Raw genomic sequence first — 26,994 nt, forward strand, 5'->3', positions numbered from 1 at the left:
GCACAGAAGAACGTATTAGCTGGTGAATTGAATTGACATATTCCTTTGTGCACAAGTTATAGCAACTTAAATGAAAATTACACTCATAGCAAGAGAATGCACTCTGTTTAAATTAGATAAGGAGATTATGACAGAAAAAGATCATTGAATAAAGGAGTTTTTAAACTAGCCAGTGAAATGAATGTATGACTTCAAACTTTGTCTTGCCAGAATTTATTAATAAAACACAATGAGGTTTTTGGAATACAATGAAAACCTCTTCCTTTGAAGGTTACAGTGTAATTTGCGTAATTGTGTTTGTGTAATTTGACTTCAAGATATGTCCTTGTAATTTGGGAAGCTGCAGATCTTCCTCTGATCTATTGCATTTTTCTTGTGCCTCGTGTTGATGCATCTAATTGCCTCATAAGTATATACTCGGTGTAAAGCCATTGCACTGCCCTCTGGACCTTGAGAAATTCACCTCCCGGTCTGTAATGATAATCTCTGCGCAGATCTTCCCCGTGAAGCAGCTGGCCACCTTTGCCTGCTTTCCTCACTGAGTATACACAGCTAATTGCTGCTCTGCATAACCTCCTTTTGCTATCATACAGCTGAAGAGAACTCAACTGTACGACGCCTTAATTTTTCCCAGCTGCAGGATGCCCTCTTTTGGCAGGGAAGCCGGAACGCAGCAGTCGCAGGCATCCTCTTGTCAGGAGCTGGCTGATCCTCGCCGAGACAATCCCCGAGCATCGGGCGCGCGCGGCACTGTTTCAGCTGGTCCTTCGCTGAATGTGTGTTTCCTGCTGGAATGGGACAGAAGAGTAGCTTTGGGCAAGGCAGTGAGCGGTGTTGGTAGGATGTGTGTGTAATTATGAATAGATTATGCTAATGACGATCTCCTATTCAATGGGTTTTAAACTCTTCAGTTTTCTGCTAGGCAGACTTGGGAAAAAGTTACCATTTTAGTGCTACTTTGTTGCTGAACTCCTTTGAAATTAACAGACCCTGGGGGCGAAGGGTTTCTATTCTAAGGCATTAATACTATGCGTTGAGTTTGTTGGCCTAGAGAATCTGAGATGAGACTGCTCTTGGCTGATGAAGCAGGGAGAAATTTTAAATCTGGGGTTAAAGCTCAAAACACTGCGGAGGGAGGCAAAACCAAATCGGATAAGAGATGCCCGTGGGAGGGCTGACGGCAGAGAGTCATGTTGAGGAGTCGAGTCACTGGAACTTTAGGTGTAGACAAAGCTGATTTAAAGATGGCTTTTTATTGTGCTGCAGTAATTTCTCCATTGGCTTCGCACAGCAGGGCCTGAAGAAATGTCTGTTGTTAAAACCATTGGAAGTGTGAAGTGTCTTCAAATCTTAAAATTGCACAGAATTAAAAAAAAAAAAATTTAGGAAAGATACCTCTTCACATATGTATCAATTCTTAATGGTATGAGACTTGAAAAGAAACTGCACCATTTACAACTTACTTCTACGTCCTTGGATTGAAATATTATGTATACAGTTAAGAGAGAAGACGTTGAGTGAAGTTATACAAGCTTAATAAAAATAAACCTACACATGACTTTGCATAAAGGGGGGGAAAATCAAAGGACTAACAAATTTGCATAGATAACATTTGAATTGTTAATTTGTATTGCACTTCGTTGCAAGGATGTCGTTTTTAATTAAGAATAAAATGTGGTAGATATTTTAAATGGGAAATGATTATAATTGCGGATGGAAATTGAGGTAATGAGAACTGTTTTAATTAATTGTTAAAACTTAACATTTTTCTTTGTTTATAAGCTTGTAGTCCGTGGACACTGACACTTATTTTGTAGCTGTGTATGTTTAAACATACAATGATTAAGGTGTGAAACGCTGGCAGCAAACACAGTTCTGGCCTGAGCTGTATCAGTTACTTGAAAGGGTCTGTTTGTATGGACGGACTTTGAGCATCTTTGGTAGACAGACTTTGCGGTTTGCAAGATTGGTGTGAAATTGCGGTGTAAAAGCTCTATTCCCAAAATGTCCTTTATAAACCGTATTTGTCTTTCACTGTGGGTTTCACAGATGGTGGAGATGCTTCACTGGAGAAAAACGAGGCCTTTTTTTGTTCCAAATGACTGTTGCTTTTAAAGTTCTCCATTGATGAATACGACAATACCATATTGACCTGAATTTAACTCTGCAAGATTTTGTTGATCCGTTGTGTGCTGTCTGTGGTTAACCGACGTGGCCTTCAGGAAGCCGTGGGCGGTTCCTCATACAGCTGAGCAGGTCAGTGCCTGCAGAGGAGGGAAGGCGAAACCCCGGGCTGCGCAGCTCCTATCATCAACCCCCCTGAGTGTGTCTGGGGGGGCTCCTATAGCTCCACAGAGCAGTGTGTCCAGTGACAGTCTGCCAGGAAGAAGATGGTGGTACCGGAGGGAAAGAAGCTCCGGGCCTGTGCATTCGCAGCCGCTGTTTTGTTCTGCCCCAAGGGTATTTTGGACACAGCCTGTTCTGAGCAGCGTTGGATGCCGCTGCTGTTGGAGAAGGTCCCTTTGGCCCTGTGTGCGGCACCAGAGCGCGGGCCCCTGGGGGGCTGTGTGTGGGGTGCGAGAGTGGGGAGCTGTGGGGTGGCACGTAACTTCTCAGTATGTACTTCATCATTTTTTCTTCTTAACGCTTTGTCGGGGTCTCTTAAGACTTAGAGCCTTGTGCTTAGGGAAATGCAGCATGAAGACCTACAAACCAACCATTTTCTATTCAGATAGCTGTGACAGGAGGTAAAGAAAAATATTTGCGTAGAATTCTTAGAAACAGACCATACTTCTGCCCTTTGAAAGCTTGGTAAACTTATTTACCAAGCTTAGAGCTTTGTGTCCAGAAAGGATTTTGAAGTGAACAAAATTAGTGTTGCCACTTATGTTAAGAACCACGTATGAATTCTCTGTCATCTCCGGCTGCAGAGGGACTTGGAGAGAACTACAATTAGCACTAATTGGAGTTGCGTCTGAATCTTCTGTCTGTTGGTGTGAGAATGGACCCTCGAAGTGATTGGCAGGAGCTACCTGTCTGCTCCAATTCCCTAAAGAGCTGCTCTGTTGCATTGCAGCACATCGCAAATGAAACAAGTGTTTTCCAGATGCGACCAGCTAGCGCGCCCGCATTATCCATGCAGCACGGATGCTGAAATTTAATGCAAGTTGCACAGTGTGCTGGGTGCTTGTAGCTGTAATAAAGATGCACCGCAGTTGGGTTTTTTGTGTGTTTTTTTTTATTTGGTTTGTTTGTTTGTGTGTTTTTTTTTTTGTTTTGTTTTTTTTTTTTTCTGAGAAGTCTAGAGTTTTGATTCCTGCAGATTTCATTGCTCTGTGATGCTCTGCAGAATGGGTGGAAAAGAAGGTTTGGCATACTGAGGAGTTGTGTAACCTTTTCAATATGTGTGTGGTGGGGATTTTTTGTTTGTTTGTTTTGGATATTTGTCTTGTCACATGGAAAGCAGCGCTTCAGCTGAAATCTAGCTTGTGTTACCCATGTTGGTCATGGAAAATAATTTTGCCAAAGTACATAAAAACCACATATGCAGAAAGACACATCTCTGCTTGGTTTTGTTGCCTCTGGGTAAATAAAGTAGAAACTTAAGAAGTAAACTAATATTCAGTAAAATGATAAAAGAATTCACGTGAATGACAACGTAGTGGGTTTTTTTTTCCTCTGAAGTATGCAACCGGAGATATGAAGTATGGTAATGTCACTAGGGTAATATACAGCTGATAGCGATGCATTCGTTTGCATTTCTTTCCTTTACCTTGTGCTTCTTTTTTTCCCTGAAGCACATGTGTTGGGAATTGAAAATGCAGTTTGCCTATTATACACTGGCAGTAATCTTTCAATTTTTTTTAATGTAAAAAATGAGGCCACAAACATGAGCAGCCACTGATGTATGGGGCTATTGATGGGAATTGAATTTGCAAAGGGAAAATGGGATTTGGTTGTAGTCTGAAATGATAATGATGTAGCCCAAATGGATTTGTAATGGTCATTCATTCATTTTTTTTTTTTCTGCAATTTTGTGGTTTGACAAAACATATTTATGCAGGTGACTATGAAAGTAGCATAGGTTCACTCTGAGTGGGAGTTAATAGCTAATGGCAAATAATAAGTATGCAAAGTCTGAGCTTGAGCCTGTTCCTACAGACTTCATTAGGTGAAGGAAGGGATGCTGTGATTTATTTTCGTAAGGGGGAGAAAAAATGGTAAGGTAGTGCTGCTTTGTGAGATTCAAGAAATAATAAAAAGAAAATGTATCTTGATGTGAAATCTTAAAAAAAGTATGGATTTGTAGTAACAACCTACTAAATGCTTTATTTAGCACAACAAATGCACAAGACACTTTGCACAATGTCTAGATAAGCAAAGACTTTGCCCTGAAGAGTTTCCAGTCTAACTATGATCAAACTAATGTATTACATTGAGGTTCTGGGTTACGTACTTGTGTTCCTGTGAGCTGTAGCTGTACCTGTGTGACATTCACCCCCTCAGCCTGTAGTCTGAATTTGAATTTGGGCTGCCGGGGAACGGCAGAATTTTCTTTATATCCTGGGTGCAGTTTTACGTGCCTTATGGGAATTTCCGTTTTGGTCTGATTTTGGTGGAGCTCTGTCTTCCTTCCCGTGGAAGCGAGGGGAGAATGACAAGCCAGCGTTCCTGTGGTCAGAACAAACTGGTGGTGACAAGAAATTGATAATTTAATGCTGTGGATGGATTTTTGGCTTTGCTTTCCTCTTGTTTCTTTTTTTTTTTTTTTTTTTTTTTTCCTTTTTTTGGACCAGTGAACGTCATGCTTGTAAACTGCCTTCCATTTTAACTGGAGTATAGTCCTTGTTAAATGCCATATAATTTAAAAGTATGAATAGAAGTAATTATGGAGTATAGGAAAAGTGCTTCTGGTTTTATAAATACATTCCTTATTATAAATTTTTCTGTTTTACATCAATACAGCCAGTGGTTCAGATGCAAAAGCTGAAACACGTGCCCGTGTAAAGAAATCTGCTCTCGAGCTGCAGAAGACAAAAAGGCAGCGTGCGGGGGGAAAACAGCACTGATTTACCTGTAGTTCATATTGTCCCTGTTTCCCTCTTGCCGCTGATTAAGGCGGGAGCTTTCTGAACAAGAGCTGGGCGCCATGCTCGGCAGCCGAGCTGTGCTGCGGTCCTTTCCTTGCGGACCTTTCCTGGGGAGAGCGGGCTCCTGGGGATTGCTGGTGCACCGCGGGAAATGCCTCTTGTGTGCAGCATCGCTTCAGGATTTCCTGCCATGTAACTTCAGCTATTTTGGCTACAGGCCTTACTGCTTTTGTATTTGACTTTTTTTTTTTTTTTTTTTTGTAAGCATTCCATGAATGGTCCTGATGCGGAAAGGCTGTGAGCTTCATAAGTCTGTTTATTTTAATTGGCTTTGCTATCCTGATAAGCTAAGGGCAGAAAGAGCCAGGCGGCTCCGGGGGCTGTGGGTGGGGTTCCGTTTGTTTTAAATATCGACTTTTGGGAACTGCCGGTTTGTTTTATAACCGAGCGGGGATTGGGTTAGTCTGACATCTCTTTGTGTGAACTGTTCGGGGCAGAGACCATTTCCCTGTCTGGACGGTGCTCAACACACTGCAGCCTTCTTCAGAGCTTTCGAGTGCTGTGGCGGTATAAATAGCATTCAGGGACGGTACTTTTCGCTCTCTCCTTCCTTTGTGAAGGACGGCAGTTTCCTATCCTGGTCCATTGTTTTGGTCCGTTTTGCACAACGATAAAGAAAAAGCGGCAAATACCAAGACGTGCCTGTCGCTCGCTAATAGTCACCAGGAAACCTGTGCCGGGTCTGTCCTTATCCGAGTGCTTAAAGGATAAGCGCTGAAAGAATCAAAGAATTTTGTTTTGACTATGAAATTCCTAAACGTTTCCCCTCTGAAATTTCAAATATTAAAGTAAAACCAGATTTGCCAGTGTTTACTTTAAAAATACTATGGTACCTTTTTGATCTCTCGTGCTGGTTCTAACGGAGTATATTTTCTGTGAGAGATTTAATTTTATTTTATTGTCTATTTAGGACTGGCTGCTAAACAAGCCGATTCCTTCTTATTATATAGTAGTTCTAGACCACTGCTTCACAAATATGAATTATCTGGACTGTGCTGTAATTTGCAAGTTTAATGAACGTGGTCTTGGGGGGGGAGGTGGACCCCTAAAAAGTCGCTTTGCGGTTTCACCCCAGGGCAGCGAGTGTTGTGAACGGTCGGATACTGGTAGCTGCAAAGCTCATCTGACACACGGTGCGTGGGCATCTCTTCAGGAGTCACACAGTTGCAGGCACTGGTGGAAGCCATGTGAGCTCGTGGGTGGCAGAAGCCTTCAGATAGCCTATGTGACATGGGGACTTTGTGGTCGAGGCACAGCCAAATGAAGGTGGATGGAACCATTATGCTGTTGACTACTGGAGCGGGAGTTCTTAGCTAATGTAGGAGAGACTCGTGCTTTGTGGTTTTAAGTTTCATACTCTGTGCTTCTCCAGCTAGGTGTGTTATGTTGCAACCGTCGGAACCCTTGGTTTAATGCTCCGTCCCTTCTTCATTGGCTCAATAGCCTGTTTTCACTCCTTGGCATTAACTTAGGAACATACTTAAACGTGAACTTAACTCTTAGATTCTGTGTTATTGAATTGGATCCCAAATGGTGAAAGTGAGAAGCTTCTCACTAACCAAATAGATTATTGTTCTTTTAATTTACTTCTTTTTACAAAAATTGCAAGTAAATTCTTTATGAAGCTGTGTAAGTGATGGTACTGCTTGGTGTACTTCCCTTCTATTTTGGCAAAATATCTATTTGTTGCTCTAATAATTTACTGCATGTACACTACAAAGGTCCTTTCACACACTGCAAAGGGAAGAAAACTGAAGTGCCGTTGAAACCAAATTTGCTTGGGGAAGAGCTCTTGTGAAGTTTCTGTTTTGCTCTGAGGTGGGTTGTCTTCTGCCGCCCGCAACTCAGTAGAGGTTCTCACTGCTACAACTCCGTTGTGAAGTGTGATGGTGCAGTTCTCAACCCAGCAATGTTCCAGTTGATCAGTGAAACTCTTTTTAATAGTGTATCTACGTATGTGCAGACATTTGTCCCGAGTACTTGTATTCAATGGCTCAGGGTTCAGATGTTTTACTGGAAGCAGCAAGTATTTTTCGTCGTCTTCTTACTTAGCACCCGCATAAAACATTATGCTCATGAAACATTTATGGTAGCAATCCATTAACAGGAAGACAAAGGTTTTCCTCTACAGAGGATCGCCAAAATGTCTTGCTGAAATGAAACCTGTTCTCCAGCTGTTTTATATGCATTATTGCTGCCTCTTACTGAAAGTTTAAAAGGTCCGTGTGATGTAATGCAATGATACCTTTGTGTGCAAAGCTGCTTGGAAGCAATCTGAGTCAACAGGAAAGCAATATCTTCTTAAAGCTTGTGACTTATATTAGTTTTGTGATCTCAGGTATGAAGGAGATAAAAAGGGCAAGGGTTTACTGGAGATTCTCTTGAAGGCGTGTAGAGTTCTTGAAGTAGTAATAAACGGCAGATTAAAATTGATCTCGGTGAGACTTCCAATGTTAACCAGTGTTACGGAAGTAAATGACTTCAGGTTTTTGCCCGCTTCATCAAACGGATCATGTTGTATTGTGTTGCCAAACTGCTGTACCTGAAAATTTCAGCTATGGAAAGAGCCTTTCCGGAGTATCTCTAGAACAGTAAGCGTAAAACTACAATGAATGATTGAGTGACTATTTGTGTGTATATACACACACATCATTTTAATGGAAGAGATAATGTTCTTGAAGACAAGATTAAAGATTCAGAGGAGCATTAAAAGCAGAAATATTATTTCTAAGTGAAGGGGAGATGAGAATTTATTATTAAAAAGTTAAAATAGTAATTAACAGTGCTAGGAAATGGTAGAAGAAAAACTGTCTGGTTCGGCTGGTATAGATGAACAGTTTTAAAAACCACAGTGTGCCATGAATCGCTTCCTCAAAGTGACAGGATCGCTTGGTGCGTTGTTACCAGTGATGATTCTGTTGGCTTGGGTGCTTTTCAGTGGAAGAAAGGGAGAAGTGTGTCTATATATGTTCTTTTACAGTGGAGGGCAACTGACTTCGCAACTGCTAGATGAACATGGTGATAGGCCTAAAATAAGCAGCTGTTTGAATACGGAGCCTGCACACAGAGCCTTGATCAAATTTACCATCAGCCAAAATAAGCACATTTCTGCTGAAGTCAGTGGAGTTGTGCCTATTTTCACTACTGAAGAAACTGGTAGGCGGTTTGTTGGTGGTGTTCAGGTATGAACTGTACTAAGTGTCTGGTGCTGTATGGGGAGACATTCTCGGTGTTCTCTGCTGCTGAAATGCCACTTAATTGCACCGTGGGTTTCCGTGATCCCATACACACTAAAATAGGTATGTGGAAAAGTGAAATTTTTAAGAAATAAACGTGGAGGATTTTTATAAACATTCTTTTCCAGTTTGTTATTTCTTAGGGATGTGTGGACTATAGCAGATGGCCTAATAGTCATGCCTCGCACTATTATTACCTCAAGATCTGTTTCCAGTACTTCTGTCCTTTACAGGAACGCTCAAAAGTTTAATCTTGTTCCCTGGCAATTGCTCAGAGAGCCCTGAATGAAAGTTGGGGGTTTTTGGTGGCTTTTTTTTCTTACAAAAAATATGATTTATTAAGTAGGTTATGTGTTTTGCTAGGCTCTATAGTTTCAAGAGGAAAGAATCACAATTTTGTGAGTTCCCAAGCGCTTAAAATGTCCAAAATCTGATAGAGAAATGATTGGTTTTCTAGTGAAGGTTAGAACTTAGTATATTATCTTCCACGGAACGAATAAAGCTATTCTATTTTTGTTCTGCCACTCTAGTGTTAAATTCATGAAATGCAAATCTGAAGTGTACGTACTGTGCATATTTGCCTTAACCCTGGAAAGGAATAGAAGTTTATTACTAAGCACAGAACAATTTTTCAAGGTGTCGGTTTACATTCCTTTTGCTTACTAATGAACTATGGAAATTGCTTACTAATGAGCTATAGAAATGGAGATTCTGCTTTCTCCCAAGTATGAAAGTGTTCTCTACACAGTAAGTAAATGACTTCTTATAGGTCGTGGAGAATACGGCTGTTCAGCACACTGCTTTCATGTTCTATGTGGCCAAAGCTTCCCAACTTTGCTGTTGCTGCCTGCAGTTTCCTTCTAATAGTTCTGAACAGAAAAGTTTGTTTATTGTCAGTGCATCAGTCTGCAGCAGTCTAGAGAGCAGATTCTTGCATATGGAAATAATAAACCAAGAGGTACTGAATCAGAACTGAACTTGGGCGATTTAGGGTTGCTTGGAAATGCTGTATATTGACGCTTGTGTGCTGTACGGTGTTGGAGAACAGCCGAGGTACTCTGTCGTCTAGTTTCTTTTTTAGTGCTTGAGCACAAAACCTAGGGAGATGGGATCTGTGAAATCTGTAGAAGGAGGTAGAATGCAGATTTTCCAGCCACTTACAAATGTGCTGGAGATCTAGAAGCCCTCTCAAAAGAAATGAGGCAAGAGCACCTCCAGTTCTGTATATGAATTTCCAATCTCAGGAGCTTGAAGCCAGTAAGTTTATGTGCAAATAAAATGTTAACCCGAGTTAGAGATCTTGAGTGTGTGTTTGTATACACACATGCGTATAGTAATGTGCAAATGAGGAAAATAAGTGTAAACAGAAATAGTTGGAAACCATTTAAAATGCTTTGTTTTACACCCTTCAAAGTCAAATGTTCTTTTCAGAGAAACAATTATGTTTTCAAAATAAAAGCCCTGGTTAGAGGGACTAGAAAGTATAAATAATAAAAAAGAGAAACTTGCAAGAAAAAAAAATACAAACAAGGCAGTAGCAGTCAAGGAAGGTAAGTGTCAATGAAGAATTACTGGTCAAGTGATTTATGTTTAATGAGAAGAAATATTTTGAATGAAGTGAGACAAACCAAACCTGAAATGTTATGAATGAGGATGGTTAACTTGCCAATATCAACTCATCTATATCATACTGAATGAATGTCTCTTTTCTAGTAAGAGGGGAACCGGATGCTGTGTTCCCATATTGCAAAAATAACATACCTTTTGTCCAGTAATTAAAGGGAATGTTAAACAATCACCATTAAATATAAACATTTTTAGATAACAGTTTACACCCTCAAAATATTAAAGACTTTAGTACTTTTTAGGACACTGAGAAGCAGGAGGGGATGAGAGAACAACCATTCTTTTCAGGTGGCTAAAATATGGATGAACCAGGGACAGCGTGTTGGCCTGCGATCCGTTCCAGGCGAAATAAGGGAAAGCGGGTGTGGGAAGCAGCGAATAGTGTGAATAAAAGACAGTAAGGTAATTCGTGCTGACCATCATTGTTTTATGGGAACCAGTCAGCCTTTCTGCAACAGAGCTTCAACTTTGACTGAAACACGGTGATATGATATACTTTGATTTCTTTAAGACATTTGGTTGAGTTCTGTGTGACAGCTGAACTTGAAAAAGAGGGTGGGGTAGAAGGGGAGCAATAGCTAAAATTGGGCAAATTCAGTCTTGGAAGTATAGCAAAACTGCTTAATCCGTGTATCCCCGCTGGGTTGTAACTGAGTTTGGGTGTTGGCCCAACAGCTCTCTGCTGGAGTATTCCTGTGGTAGCAGCATCACATTCTTTCTCTAGTAAATGGCAATTAACAGATGCTTTTTTTTTCCCCCCTGTTACAAGAGTGGAAAGAGGTAGTGCAACAGGAAGCGATGCCCGATGTGAATACCATCGGTTTGTTTGTTTTGCCAGTGTAATACTGTCAAAGCTTTATTGAATGAGCCGACTTCAAGCTGTTGATATAGTTCAGACCTTGGCAGCTCTCTAATCTCCTTGAAGCTTTAGTGTTTGATTGCGTTCGTTTGCCCTGCAAATAGTCAACTGTGTAAGTTATCTCAAAGTGAGAATATGTCTAAAGCCTGTATTTATAATGGACGAGGTTCACAGGAGTGCAGAGACCTTGTAAAACACACATGAGCTCTTTTTTTGAATATGCGGTGAAATACTGAATTCTGCTTCCTGAAACCTGTCACGCCGCATGGTTACAAGAATCCTTTGGACACTTAGCTTTAATTATTTAATGGAATGTGAAATCACTGTCTGCCTGTTGTTGGCAGGTCACTCCTTAGTTTTATGTTGATATTACATGGTGGTGCCCTATCTGCTGTATAAATGTAAATGAGCATTTTTTTGTCATTATTGGAGGAGGGAGTGCTGAGATACATGAAATGATCTTTCTTAATTTTTTTTTTTAATTAGATGGTTGAATTTAATTGTGATTTTCATGTTTTGTCTTCTGTATCCAACAAGCATTCCTTTGCAGGTTTTGGTAGGATAATAAGTTCAGGGGAACAAATGCATGTAGTTGGTTCCTTGTTGATAAACTGTTTGCTTTCAAATACGTGATAGCTCAGGTACAAAGTGACTACTGCAGTTGACGCTCTGTAAATAGTTTCATTCTAAATGGCCCCTCCTAGGGCAATATATCTTCTTTTGGGCACCAATTTGACAAATACATGCTTAGTGCAGAATAACATTGCTGAGAATTTGAGTAAAAATATATTGGCTGCTTTTTGAGACTGTAGAAAAATAAAAGTGCATGTTTTAAGAAATGCAAACTTTTTTTTGCCTCCTTTTTCATAAATATGTAAGCTTCTTACCGAGGTGTGGTTTTTTTTGGTTTTTTTTTTTTTTTTTTTTAAAGCTGCTTTGGGGGGGGAGAGGCAATGATAGGAAGGACTCTCTTCTACTTCATGGGAAAGTATGCAGGCAAGGCTGTTTGTCCTCCCTTTCCTACCCACAGTTGCTTTTGTGGGGGCTGTTTTTATTTTTAAACTGTTCTCATTCTGGAGGTAGTGGGTTGACAAATGGACCACTCGGTGGATACAGAACTGGCTGGACAGTCGCACTCAAAGAGTTGCGGTCAATGGCTCGATGTCCAAGTGGAGAGTAGTGACGAGTGGTGTTCCTCAGCGGTCGGTACTGGGACCTGTACTGTTCAACGTCTTTGTTGGCGACACGGACAGTGGGGTGGAGTGGTGCACCCTCAGCAAGTTTGCCAATGATACCAAGCTGTTTGGCGAGGTAGACACACTGGAGGGGAGGGATGCCATCCAGAGGGACCTGGACAGGCTGGAGAGGTGCGCCCAAGCCAACCTCATGCGGTTCAACAAGGCCAAGTGCAAGGTCCTACATCTGGGTCGGGGCAATCCCAAGCACAAATCCAGGCTGGGCGAGGAATGGCTGGAGAGCAGCCCTGAGGAGAAGGACCTGGGGGTGCTGATTGACGAGAAGCTCAACATGAGCCAGCAATGTGCAATCACAGCCCAGAAGGCCAACCGTATCCTGGGCTGCATCAGAAGTGCGGCCAGCAGGTCAAAGGAGGGGATTCTGCCCCTCTACTCCACTCTGGTGAGACTCCACGTGGAGTACTGCCTCCAGCTCTGGAGTCCCCAACAGAAGAAGGACATGGACCTGCTGGAGCGTGTCCAGAGGAGAGCCACGAGGATGATGTGAGGGCTGGAGCAGCTCTCCTATGAGGAGAGGCTGAGAGAGTTGGGGCTGTTCAGCCTGGAGAAGAGAAGGCTCCGGGGAGACCTTACTGTGGCCTTCCAGTCCCTAAAGGGGCTACAGGAGAGCTGGGGAAGGGCTTTTTACTGGGGCATGTAGCGATAGACGAGGGGGAATGGCTTTAAACTGGAAGAGGGCAGGTTCAGATTGAACCTTAGGAAGAAGTTTTTCCCTGTGAGGGTGGTGCGGCACTGGGACAGGTCGCCCAGAGAGGCTGTTGGGGCCCATCCCTGGAGGTGTTCAAGGCCAGGCTGGAGGTGGCCGTGGGCAACCTGGGCTGGTGGGACGTGTCCCTGCCCGGGGCAGGGGGGTGGGAACTGATGATCTTCAAGGTCCTTTCCAACCCAAACCATTCTATGATTCTATGAAAGCTTTCTGTTTGTAAACTGGTGGCAGGTCTGTGAAAGGAAAATAATGTAGCGGTTTTGCAACAATGTGGCTTATGCCTTCTTAGGACTATTAGGAAACAAGACAACGATTAAAACTAACCAAACAAAACCCCATAGGTGTTGACTGTCCAGGAGTCTTGTCCTAGTTTGAGGTAAAACAGAACCATTTTCTGTTCAGTAACTTTACTTTTTAGCTGAATTTCTTCTAACCACTGACACTAACTGCATATTGTGCAGAGGCTGTTCGCTCTCTCAGAGAGGTCAGACCGCTGTCTATAGCTGGGGCCCGGGCATGGTGTGCAGAGGGGCTCTGCTTATACTCATTGCTGTAACCCCCCAGGGCAGCTCACTTCGGTATTTGCCCCGCTGGAGGGTCGGAAGCAGAAAAGCGTAGAGGGGTCCCACCTGCGGGGAGGAGCGGACAGGACAGGTGACCCCAAACTGACCAACGGGGGATTCCATCCCACCTGCCTCACGCTCAGTATAAAAGCTGAGGGATCAAAGGGTCACTCTCTCTTCCTTCAATGGCCGATGTCTGAGGAGGACTCTGTCTGTCTGTCTGCCTTTGATCCCAATCCTGAATCCAGTTCCCATCCATCACTTCCCCAGTGTCAGTCGGTGATGTAATTGTCATCCTGGGAGCTTGCTAGGGTTTTGTATGTATTTCATTGTTTTCTTTTTATTTTATTATTAATATTTTCATTAAAGTAGTTTAGTTCCTTCTAAGCTCGTAAGTCTCCCCCTCCTCTCCTTGAAGAGAGATGGGGCAGAGCATCTGTCGCTCGCCTCAGAGGCCGGTCCAGCCACTAAACCACAACACGTCTTGGAGTTGACTACCCTGTACCGGATCAACACAGACTCCAGTAGTTATTCCTGCAAATTTATTGGCTCCTGTCTTGTAGGAGAGGAGTGGGTGGAAGGTCTCTCTTTCGCGCCTGTCAGGCTGTAGTTCTGCGCCGTGTTTGCTGGGGGCTACGCTGTCCCGGCTGCCGCTGGCTACTCGCTCTCGGCTCTGTGGGGAGTCTTCCACGCTGCCTTGGCACAAGTACTGCCCATGTCAGGGCAGCGATCGGATTTTGGGAGGAAGCACCAAAACCCTCTGCAAAGTGCATCCTTTTCCAGACGGATCTGTTTCTATCTGGTGCGTTGCACAGCTGTTCAAACTGCTGTGCTGAAACAGTGGGGGAATTAACTACTGGAAAGGCGTGGGGGGATGTCTGCTTCCAAAAGTCTAAATGTAGCGTGCTGCGAAATTTCTGTGGTTGTTTCTCATTCAGCTGTAGTAGGTTGTAAAAGCTGCTGATCAATAGTGCAAGCAGGTGATTAGCAGGTGATTAGCAGCTTGCGTGCTGAACGCTTCTTTTAATTTGGTAGATGCTGAAAGTTGAAGGACGCAGTAAAAGGCTAGTGGCGGGAATCTTTTGAAAATATATAATTTGATAATTCGTCTAAAGACTATAGTATCACGCAAATATAGCAGGCTAAAAAGTTCCTTTTGGCCAAACTGCTTTAATGTTGCCACTTGAACATTTCAATCTGCAGCCTTAAAATAGCTTTCAAATATAGCTTTCTGAATGGGATATATAAATAAATGCACTCTTCCTTTCCCAGAGAGGCAGGAAGGGTGTGTATGACTTTAACTACTTCATAATTCTTTCTCAGATGAGTTACTAACACAAAACAATACTTCTCCCCCCTCCCCATACCAGGTTTGAAAGGAACACACACTTCTTGGTGGAACACGTGTTTGTATCCTGGTGTGATTAAAGACTTATTTCAAAATTCTGCTTTCCCCCCGAGCAAGTAGGAGTTCAAATTAACACTAAAAGTTTGAAATGGCAAGTACAGAAATGCAGAAAGCCCTCAGGAGAGCTGTAATATATATTCACCTAGTTGAGAATTGCAGCCCCGTCCCTACCTCTGAGAGACCCTTCTGCCGTGTGACTTCTCTCTCATCGCATTTTCAGTACTGAAATCTGCAGAAGTAAATTGGCCTCAGACCATGTGGATTTCTACTGCTTAAAAATAAACTAAGCAAACATGAAACCTTTATTTCAGTTTTGCAACCCCAGTTTATCTGGTAACTTTCTCCTTTCTTCCTTTCTCTTTTCTTTGTGAATGTGCAAGGTTTGTTATTACAGAGAACTTAAATTCCTTTCCCTCCTAATAATCTCTTGCTTGTGCATACAAGATAAGTCACACATATGGTTCTGCTGGATTACTAAATTGACAAAGCACCAGAATAAACAGCAATGTGTTGTGAGTAGAATTAGCTGATGTTTAACCTCCTTTTTAATTTATTCAGGTCCTGTAACGCTGCTTGGCTCTCGTGAAAGCCACCCAATTGCTTGCTTCGGATCATTCCGTGGCATGCAAACTGATTACACTAACCTATCAAGATGAATGCTGGGTGTAACTGGGAGAGCCTAGAGCCAGCATATTTGCAGGATTTTTTCGGCAGACATCCAGGAAGAACCTGCTCAGTAATCTGTAAATGTGTAATCCTTTTAATGCATCAACTTTGTTTGAACACAGTAGTGTCAAATGTTAAGTGTAATATTTTAGTCTGTGAAGCGTATTTTTGAAACAGAATTAAACTGGAAATGTAATGTGGTGATGGGGGGGGGGGGGAAACACCAACATGAAATCTTCTGGAGATGAATCTGGGTTACCTTCATTAGGTGTTCTCCGTCGCCCTCCAAATGCTGGCAGCATTCCGTTTGCATGTGCCTGCGTTGGGGGTGTTTGACCTTGAACCTAATGGTGGCCGTGGGAGACCTCATCTGGTTTGAACTAACTGAAGATGAGACTGTGCGTTGCCATCTAAATTACTGTATGGGATTTTCTTGCTAATCTGTCAATCCATGTTTGCAGTGTATGCTGATGTATTTCTAGAGGAAATTCAACTAGTTTACGGAGGAGCTTTGTTGCTAAAGGCTACACTTGAAGGAATGTCCCTTTCCAGCTGGGTGCAAGGAACCTTGTGGAGTTCCAGCTGTAACGAAACTTTTGAACTATATACTTTCAGCTCTGTGTGTTTTTTGGAAGGGGGAAAAATGCTCTTCTTGGTCGGCAGACCTTTCCTTCCTCTGTAACTTTAAACACATCTCTTCCCCCTCTTCCCCTTTTCTCCATGAGCAATCCAATGTGCAGAACTCTTTTTTTTTTTTTTTTCTTTTTTTTTTCTTTTTTTTTTTTTCTTTTTTTTTTTTTTTTTTTCCTAGTTATGGGGCTGGGAGGGAAAGGCTGTGATAAACATCGGTGCAAGACTGGGGCAGGCAGGGGCCATCGCCACCTGGGTAATCCTTGTTCTGTACTTCTGTCGTACTCATTTCTTTCTGGCCCTTCATTGATTTACTTGGTAGTACCCGACCTGTATGTGGGCTGGATTACTGACAGGTTTCCCAGGCTCGATGTAGGTTGAGGATAACTGTCCCCACCATGACGTCCTCCCAGCTTGTAGTGTCTCCCCAGTGAATTAGCCAGTTAGTGTACTGACAGGTATTAGATAGGCACAGAATCTTTACAATCGGAAGGAATTAATATAAATCAAAGCTTGCTTGGATTTAAGCCGTGGTTGGATTGAGCCCCTTTATCCTTAATGCTACATCCCCCAGCCCCGGCCAGACACCGTAAATCTGCAACTTGCTCCAACTGCCTTGTGCAGATACTGAAACATCCCAACCTTTTCTCTTAAATTTATCAGTGCCTTGACATTAAATATTTCAAGTGGGTTTTGTTGAACAGAGTGTAGCTTTTTTTCGTGTGTTCTTCTTAAAGGTTACTTCTTGTTGGAATGAAATCGAAGGTTGGGAGTTCTTAGCAGATGTTATGATTAAATCTGACTGTTTGTAGTCTCCTTCCTCCCCCTGCTCCCAAACGTAACGTTTGGGATGACGAATAGCAGAATTTATAAGTGATGTCAGTAGCTCTAATTTGTTCAGGTTTTTGTGTGTGTGTGTGTGTGTGTGTGTGTGTGTGTGTGTGCGTGCATGAATAAACTTTTCTGTAAGCAAAAGCTGTGCTGCAAAACTGATGTTTCTTATCTGGCTTGTATTTAATATGTCACTAAGTCCCCTTCATATAGGAGAGTCCTGATAATTGCGAATGAATGGTTTGATACATGACTTCGGTAGCCTCAGCTGAAGATAAATCTCATAAAGGACTTGATGTGTGTTAAGTCTTTCCTTTTCTATATGTCTGGTGGACAAATTTTATGTGCTTACACATTTCAGATAGATTTTGTTCTTTTTAAGTGCAGGAGCTAGATGTTACTAAATCTTACCTCCAAAACAGTTCTCCTTATTTCTTTTTCGTCTTACAGTGAAATTGCTCGCTATCAGACTACTGTTGACCCAGTCGTCTAATATGTGCCTCTCTTGCCTCCGGCTCTTCAGCCTTCGATTTGTAAAAGCATTGTTAAATTGAGCTCATGCTGTTCATTCAGTTTCTCTCGTTGTGCAGTTTGGTGCTCACTGCCCTCGTGTAGGGACCTTTCTCAGCCTTCCCCAAGGGAGGCCATGTGTTTTCCACGGCTGCCTTTTGGGGATGGTGTTGGGATTGCCTGGCAGTGAAAGGCCAGGCAGAGGAGTCTCTCTCAATCAGTGCACCAGAATTGGGAGCGCTGTTGTGGAGCACCTTGAGTACAAAGCCCTTGTTTTTCACGGAGGCTTGTTATTCAGTAGCTGGATGGCAGAGCGGGATGTACCCCTAGGATCTGAGCTGGCGGAGAAACTGCTTTACCAGACTTAGCCTTCCGCACAAGCAGGGTAAAATAAACCATGCATGGTGTTGAGAAGAATATCTGTTGGCTACTAATTACTTACTATCTTTTATATTTAGTGTTGTTATTCCCCAACAAAAACACTGTAGTGAATTCAAACAGCTGCTTTATTTCCATAGCGAAGACAGCTACCCTGGAAACTGAGTAAAAATCCCATCCCGGATGAATTTTTCTTTCCCCACTTAAACAATATCTTTATCACACCAGCACTGGAACAAAGGCAATGGAAGTGGGTTGTGGTGCTAGTGCTGATACGGAAGAGTCTGCCTTTAACACCCTCTGGATGTTACAGCAGGATTTAGCTATCGGGAATGTGAATACTGGAGGTATACTGAGGAAGAGTAACAAAGAACAACCCAAGAGTCCAGCTGTTCCTCAGCTTGCTGCTGACAATAATTCAGGTTTCTGCTAGACAATTAACAGTTAAGAAATGGGTATTTGAGGAGCTGGCTTACTGTTTCTTTGCACCGTAATTCAGAGATGTTTCATGAAAGCCTGAATAGTCCACCAACTGCTAATAAATTTGATCATCCTCCATGTACATAAATTTGCCTAAAGTCTGCAGGATATTATGGAAAAAGATATTTTTCTTCTCTGATATTAATATTTAACTTTAGGTTTTAGTTGCAGTGCTGTGTAATGAAAATGAAATCAATGCTTCTGTGTCTGAGCCCTAGAAATAAATGTTAATATAATTAAAAGCAAGACCTCATGCACTTATGCATGTGTGTATAAAAGTTTACATGTTCAGATTAGATGAAAACTGGGCTCTTCCAAGGAAAACCCAGAATTTCTAAATCCAAATTCTCAAAGCTGAGTCAGACTCTGCCTTGTGCATTCATAATATCTAAGCCTACATAGGTTTAATTGCCTCGACCATTTTGTGCTTTTTTTAGTTCTTACACTTCTAAGATTTGTTTTCCATGATAAATGCGCTTCTTTTTCTATGTAGTATGAGATCCTACTGGTATCGCCCACGTGAGCGTAGTGTTCTGAGTGATATGAAGCCATCGCAGAAGATCGTGAGCAAAGTGTTTCTTCCTTCATGAGGTCCCTGACCTCCTCCTGCCATACACGTCAGGGAGGTGAGCCGGGCAACAAGTATAAATAATTGTACCTCATCACATTTCTCTTTTGGTTTGTTTTATGTAGAACCAGCAAAGCTGTTTGCAGCTTCTGCAATGAGTTTCTAGTGCCAGCTGAGATTTCTTGGGTGACCTCTGTGGAGCAGAAACCCTTAGTTATGTTATATGTACAGTACTATACCCTCACAGTGAAAGGAATGATTTGGGGCAGAAGTCCATTATTTCTGGACCAGCTTCATTTAAAGTTACTAGTTCACCTTTGAACTGCTTTTCATTGTCTGGTGGCTTTACAAAGGAGCAGCTAAGGCTTATTGAAAGTTAAAAATCAATTAAAAAAAAAAATAAATCCCACATCTCTATATATCCAATTGGGACCTAAAAATGGAGGAGGCACATAGATGCCAGATTGATTCCATTTTCATCTTGGATAAATATTGAGTGTGAAGCATGTTTTACAAAGATCTGCTGAAATTCCTGGAAATAATATCTACCTACAAGAGATTGTTAGTGCCCTGACCTAGCTGAAGATAAAGTATATTAAACTATTATTAACATAGGAAAAGAGTTAACTGACTGAATACAGTGGATTTCCGATGTCATTTCTTTGTCTGGAGGAGCACTGAGAAGGCGGCTAATGTGACTTAAATACTGCCGCTGATACAGTTCTGGGTCTGACATCCCAACTAAGCAGGATGTTTTCGGTTGTCAGAATGACAGTAGACTCAACATTTCATTGTCTCTGTTTATAGAGCAACAGGCTATATTTAGTAATCTTGAATCCTAGTTAACAAGCAATACTGGGTTTGTGGTGGTGTTTTTTTTTTTGTCTTTTTTTTTTTTTTTAAAAAAAAAAAAAAAGGAAGAAAGAAAAAGCTCTGTGCTCAGCCCCAGTGGCACTAGGCTGAGGCAGGTACAGCTGGAGCAGGATCAGGCTGGTAATGGGTGTGCTCTTTGTGGTAGAGATGACATAGCAAACAAAAGACCTTAGCATCGATACTGTTACTTTTATTTATCACTCAAGTATTTGTCTGACTTCTAATTTTAGTGGTTCTATGAAAGTAATACATTAGTCACAAAGTGTTTATTAGATGGAAAATGTATTATAAAAAGGAGTTTTTGTTACTGCCTTCAATGAATCCAGAATTTCATTTGTTCCTTGGTGCTTTGTTAAAATGCTGTAAAGAAAAGAGAGTAGTCTGTACCGATAGACATGAATCTCCCTTAGATACTGCTGCACATGCAGCCTCAAAGCAAGCTGCCATTTTAGTGAGGCAAAACCATATGATTCTTGGTAAAAGTACGGCCGGAACCTTTCTATGTTAATGCTTCAGTGAGCGCTGCATGAAATGCGCTGTTCTTTAGCATGCAAAGGACATGTGCTTCTGGGAACATCTGGCTGGCTGGTTAGGAGATGCCAGTGATCTAAGAGTTTGAATGAGATGTCCTTTTGGGTACATCTGTACTCATTATTTCTTTAATATTAATAGAATGAGACAATGCATGAAATCCTGGCTCCAGCAAACTGGATGGCAGAACTCCCACTGATTTCAATATGCTTGGGCTTTTTCCTTCTGCGTCTTGGTTGCTATGACTTTTTTTTCCTCCTATCAATGGTGAAATGAACCTTTCAAGGAAAGGAGAAGAACAAGCAAACTCCACGTAATTTAAACTGTCACTCGGCAATTGTCCCGCCCGGCAGCTGAAGGAATGTGACACTCTGGTCATATGCCTTGACGGTGAACTCGGACCCATAGAGACTGCTCCAAGAGTACGCTTAATCAGCGTTCCTCCAGAGAGTTCTGTCCTTCTTGCTTGCCTCTTGCTTATGCCACTGTAAATTAGAAGTTACTCTACTGAAGTTGAAGTAACTAAATCAGCATTAAGTGAGAGGAGAATTATACTTGTGCCTCTTGATTTTAAATAAATGAAAATAACAAAACCGTAGGGTTTGGTTTTTATTTTTTTAACACAGTTCTTTGAAAAATAACAGGTCTGCTAATTTGCAACTGAGAAGGGCCGTTTTCCTGTTAAACTGAATGACAGGCTTAACTTCACCTCCCTCAGACTGTGAAGTATTGTCAAAACTGAAGGTCAAAGACCAATGAGGTTTACTGGCCTGGGGTTTTTGAGGTTGGTTTGGGTTTTTTTGTGGGTTTTTTTTTTTGTTGTTGTTGTTGTTGTTGTTGTTGCTCTGCACTTCCTGGTGAAACTGTTCGGGGGGGCGGGGAATTCTGGGCTCAATCAGGACAGAGTCATCTTCAGGAAGAGACCTTTTTAGTGAACATCTTTACTCCACCGGTGGCCTTGTTAAACATGCTGCGAGTGGATGTTGATCTCCTCTCTCCTTGAGACCTCACCTTCCTCACCTTCAGGGAACCTACCGCGTTTTCCAATACGTGGCAATAGAGGGTACATAGAGGCTGTATTAATGACAAAATATGCTCAATGCTTCTTTTGTGGTGGTGCATGTGAAGTATCTGGCCACATCGCGAATTACTGCTGCGGATACAAATTGAAGTAGTTTGAGGTCTTTGGTTTCATCTGTTGTGCCATTGAGTTAATGTGCTCTTGGCTCGACCTGCTGGGCTTTCTACTGTTTGCGCTTTTTGGAATTGCTTATTGCCACAAGTAAGCATAAGCTGGCTGAAAAAAAAATAATCTTATATTAACTTAACACTGCTGAAAATAATGCAAGGTGCAAAGGTAATTTGACCTCTGATTTCCCTTGGAGCGTAAATTCAGGAACCTCTACTGTCTGCTGCTTTGCTCTTGGTGTTTCTGTAGGAACTTTGCACATCTAAGCTTCTAATCTTTGCTGTAAACTACATCAAAATACCAGTAAAAATGTTTCAAAAACTCATTCGCATAACAACAGAGATTCAGCAGTCTAAAGCTTCTTTCTGTGTGTGCGTGAGGAACATGGTGGCAGTCACTCGATGGTAACACTTACTCTAATGATGCAGATAAATTGTGCTTGCTCTTCTCTCTGTATATACATTTATATTTCTTCCCTGCTGTGCACAATTTTAGCGCCTGATTTATCAACCTCAATTACAGGGGTAGAGCTTGATCTCTTTTCCTACATCACTTCTATATGCAGCCAGATGGGTGCATTGGCTGCCATGTTTTTTAAAAACCAAAAACACTCAGCAGCCCATCTGGAATCTCGGTTGGCGTTGGCTAAAGCCAGCATCGAGCAGAGATTCCAGATAAGTGCCAGCAGCAACACATTTCTCACTTTCAAAAAAAAAAAAAAAAAAAAAACCAAAAAACCCAAACAAAAAAAAAAAAAACAAAAAAAAACCAAAAAACCCAAAACAAAAAAACCCGAACCCCACGTCATTTTCTTTCAGTTCTTGAGTTGCAACTTAAGATGCAACTGCGCTAGTTCCAAAAATACAGAAGCATTGCAATGTTAATGCAGATGCTTTCTGAAATATTCAGGGATTGTTGTGCGGCTGTGCTGAGAATCCTGCAGCTACTTAACGAGGCTGTGGTGGTGCTGCACTGGAGTACTGGATCGCAGTATATACAGGCGTTTACACTGCAGCTCTCCCGTAGCTACACCTCCCACCAACCATGAACGTTGGTAGTACCGGCTTCCACATGGAATATATTAGCCTAGCAGGGAATCCAATTACAAGTTTGGGTAGCTTTCCCAGAGTCAAAAATGATTGTTTTTCAAGGGAGGTGGTGTGTGTTTGAAAAATCTGACCTTCGCGTTTAGCTGTATAAGTAATTGTTCTATGTGGAGCTGGAAACCTCTTTCTGCTCCCCAAGTTACTGTTAGCATAGGCACAAATTTTTAACTTGATATAATAAGCACTGTGTGCATGGGAAGCAAGAATGTAGGGGAAAAACAAAAAGAAAAAATTCCCTACCCCATCCCCCACAGTATTTGCCTTTAGAGTAGATATCATACGGTTATCTTGGATTCTGCCTGTGGGAATTAAAAAAAAAAAAAAAAAAAAAAAAGCATGCCTAGATTTTTCAATTTTTTTAAAGGAATACTGTTTGATTATAATTAATTGCTGCAAAAAGACATGTGGCAAGAGTGGGAAACACTCCAGGATCTAGTTTTGAAGGGTGTTTTTGCAGATTTTACTCTTTATTTTTAATGTGAAGTGAAATGGGAAGCTTTATTTTGTGACTCTGTAGAGCAAAATTGACCCATCTGCAAAGGAACTCTGCCTGGCTATAGGGGCAATGAAAGGAAATTCTGCCCCATCCAAAGTGTGATTACTGCTGTAATTCCTGTTACTGTATTTCTGCCTTTGGATCTGAACAGACTACCTCAGCATGATTTTGGGGGGAAAGAGATAGTAGAGCAATTTATATTAGCAAATAGCTGTATTAGTATGATTTTGGACTCTTTAGTATGGTTCTACCTTTAAAAGAAAAAAAAAAAGCTCAACCCAAAACCAAAGAAAAACCCCAAACCAGAATGATGGTTTTCTTTCCTCCTTAAAACTCAATGCTTAATTCTAAGTTGTTCCAGCTTTATTTCCAATTTTTCAACAAGGAATTTAAATCTGTGAATATGTATTCTTTGAGTACATTGCAAAGCCTTATTATCATGTGCATGGGATTTTTAAGTTGTTTCCATTTTCATCCATGATGAAGTATTCAGAGACTGTATGCTAGCACAAGAGCCATAATAAAGTTAGCTGTATTTACATGCAAGTTACAGGGTATAAAATTCAAGTTAATTCATACTGTTTTGCTGCATTAACTTCTCTCCATCCTCTTTAGGATGCAAGAGGATTTTTGTTTCTTTAGACTGGAAATTTACTTCTGTCTTTCAGATGGTAGGGAATAGATGGAACTGGAGGCAAACACAGTCTGCTTCATCTGTGCATACGGAAGAATGCTGAAAGCAGTGCTGTACACCTCTCTGATGTTAACAATTTTTTTTTATATTTTTTTTGAGCAATAGTTTCCAGTATATCAACTCTGGATTCTCTCCAGGCTGTCCTCTTACATACTTTCCATCAGAAACGCACGCATCTAGGTGGAATCCAATAGCAAACGCTGTGTAACTTGGCTCTGTGGACTAGAGTGCTGTATTTAGTGGAGTGGCTGGGGAAGATGGACTGGGGGAGCCCTGCTCTGCTGTAGGACTCATTGGCCTCATACTGGGAAGCAGTGGGTGTCCTTCTCGGCAGGCTGAGGAACATACATGCCTCCCATGGGTGCTTTCTGGCGTACCTTCTTTCACTCTTTCCTCTCCCATCCCCACGTAAAGAGGGTACAACGCTTTCATTGAGTGCTTAAGGGAGGCACTGGTTAAGGGTGGAGGGGATCGATTTTTGTAGGGAAAGGGGGATTTGATATATGGGAAGTTTAGATGTTGTGGACAGACTTGGGTCTTGCTCTCTTCAGTCACTGCTTTTGCAAGTGCTGTGCTTCGGCAGGCTGATGTGAGATGCCATCCTGAAAAGGTCTGGTGCCCCGTGACCTGCGAAATAGGCTGGGCTGGGGGGCCAATCTGTAGTACAAGCGGTTGCTGCCTGGTTATTGCGAGCAAAGCAAAGCTCGGAGGATTACGGGCTGAGCTTCTGAAACCTGCCTGGCTTGCTACCGCAGGGTGCCACTGACATCAGATGCTTCCTTGCCACAAAAAGTCGTATTGTAATTGTCAGTATTATAGTTAAAAACAGGACTACAAAATGCAAGGGTCCGATATCTATTTACAATTTAGGCATTCTGTTTCATTCAGTGTTCTTTGTAGTTTGTCCTTTTGGAGTGGTATTTGTGTCTTGTACAGCAGTGGAGAAAGACATCGAAATTAGAGTGACATAACTCAGAAACGTGAGAACTGGCTGAGGCTGCGGGAGCAGAACCGCGACCGGAATCTTCCAACTTGTGTTTTGAATTTTCCAGGTTGTGTTTCTTTAAAACTGGAATGACTTTGAGCAGCCAGAAAATGCTAAAGCTTTAGCATAATGATGTGTGGGTGTGGTGTCAGGAACTGTTATTTCCCTTGAGAATATTTGTCATCCCTTGAATAAGATCAGAAATAGATTTAAGCGCTCACTACTATGAGTTTTTCTTCTTGGTATTTATTTTATTCTTCTGTTAGATGCTATTCGCCGTATTGTTTCCTCCTCCTCCTCCTCCTCCTCCTCTTATCCCTTCTGCATGTTTAGTCTCCAGCTTGTCCTGTCTGCTTGGTGGGTTGTGACCTGTCTTGGCCGGGAACCAGGAGCTCCTGGAAGGGAGGTGGTGCTTGTTCCTCCTGCCCCTTGCCCAGGGGGCTCTCAGCCTGCCTCTGCCCTCCCAGCCATTGCTCTAACGCAAGGGTGGATATCCCTGCCTACTCTTCTGGTGTGTTTCTCATCTTCTAAAGATGATTCTAGCTTAAAAGAAAAAGAAAACCAAAAAAACCAAAGTGCCTACCCGGAAACAGCTCCATACACTGGAAGTAGGAAATACACCACCCCCTCCACTGGCTGACTTGAGAAACTTCCCGCAGAGCGATGCTGTAGTTGACGCTGGCTTCGGCATCCAGAGAGATGCGGAGGGTGCAGTCTCAGCTGCGAGTCTGTGTTGTAACCTCTGAAACCTTCTCATCTCTTGGGCTGTTAGGGGCTGTTACCAGAGGGGGAATTTGGCTCTCAACTTCTTTTGGCTGGAAAGGAGGGGGGGGAAAGAGAGGGGTTGCTCTCAAATTTATTTTGACCTGCTCTGGAAAGCTAGGCTTAAACCATGTGTACACTGTTTAATCAGTAGTCTGGGCACAATTCTGCTGCATAAGCATAGATATGCCTGTAGTACCTTTTGAAATGGTGTAGGGTGTTTGAGACAATGCTTCAGGGTCAGCAAATCTGACACAGGAATGCTGTGATACCCACGTCCTTCTGAAGCAGCCTCTAGGGCCCTGGTGAGTTATCTTAGAGCATCTCGGACGGTGTGTGAGTGAGAAACTACGTAGTTTCATGTGTTTTCTGCCCACATTAGATATGCGGTTTCTGGACTGTGTGCTGATGGAGACAGGAAATATCTTCATCTGTATATTAGAATGAACCTGGCACAGCTTGGGTACCACATAAGCAAAATTGGATCTCATCATCCATAGCTCATTTTTATTAACTTTGGTACCAATATCAGCATTTCATAAATGAGAACAGCATCTCCTATCAAGCCAACTTTCTTTGCTACTGCTCAGTTGATGGGATCTGGGTGGCAGCAGGCCACTAACTCAAGGCATAATTTTGGTTACTACTTCAGCTTTATTTTTCCCTATTCAGGAAGTACTGTCAATGTATGCAGGTTTTTACTGGCCTTTTCTGTTTACACGGGCGCTTGTTTCTTGCCCATGGCAGATTGCTCTATGAACTTTCTCAAGTATCTGCACTTTCAGTGTCTGTCTTAACTTTTTTAGGTTTGTTTGGTTTTTATTACAGGGAAAGAATATTCTTTGCACTTTATTTCTGGCATGATTATTAAAACGGGGCTTGAGCTCAATTTTTTGCTGCTAGGGAGCTTCTTGCTTTCCACCAAGGTAGTATTCCTTGTTCTTACGTATCTATGGTTGGGATTTTTCAGTGTCCCCAATGTATTTAGAATATGCAGCAGTTAATAATATCCTATTTTTCTATGCAATTGCAACTTTGCAACTCGTCAATATTTTGTGCGTGTAGTCTCCCAATAAGCTTTTGTGTTGGCATTTTGAGACAGGGGGTGAGAGAGAGAGTGTGTGTGTTTGTATTTGGCAGTAGGAATTTACAAGACCTGTAAGAGGCTGTTTTGCATATGTGGAATTGGAAGATTCCTTGCATTAGTATGAGTCTTCACCTGTAGAAAACCTGGAGTGGTGGCGGCAACTGCCATCCTGTGTGGACAGGATAATGTGCCTTTGTTTAGAATTGTTCTCTGTCTGCTTAATAACTAGGATATGGAAGAACACTTCTAAACCATGTTTACTTAAATGTAAAAACTTGCAACAATTGATAGACACACTTTAGCACAGAAGTCAGATCTGCAATACAGAGCAGATGTAGCCATCTCCCAAGTAGCATAAGGATGCCTAATAAATAAGCCCAAATCCCTGAGAAAATTCTGCTGTG

The 26,994-nt window shown here is 42.0% G+C and overlaps 1 protein-coding gene across 1 annotated transcript in view; it reads left to right on the forward strand.

The window, feature by feature from the left end:
- The window catches only part of PTPRG (protein tyrosine phosphatase receptor type G), a gene marked incomplete at its 5' end in the record, with an annotated part of 415,116 nt that overhangs the window by 19,355 nt on the left and 368,767 nt on the right, over positions 1-26,994 (forward strand). The window lies entirely within an intron of this gene.

This window comes from Vanellus vanellus (genome assembly GCF_965231255.1).
Source record: "Vanellus vanellus genome assembly, chromosome: 9".
NCBI lineage: Eukaryota > Metazoa > Chordata > Aves > Charadriiformes > Charadriidae > Vanellus > Vanellus vanellus.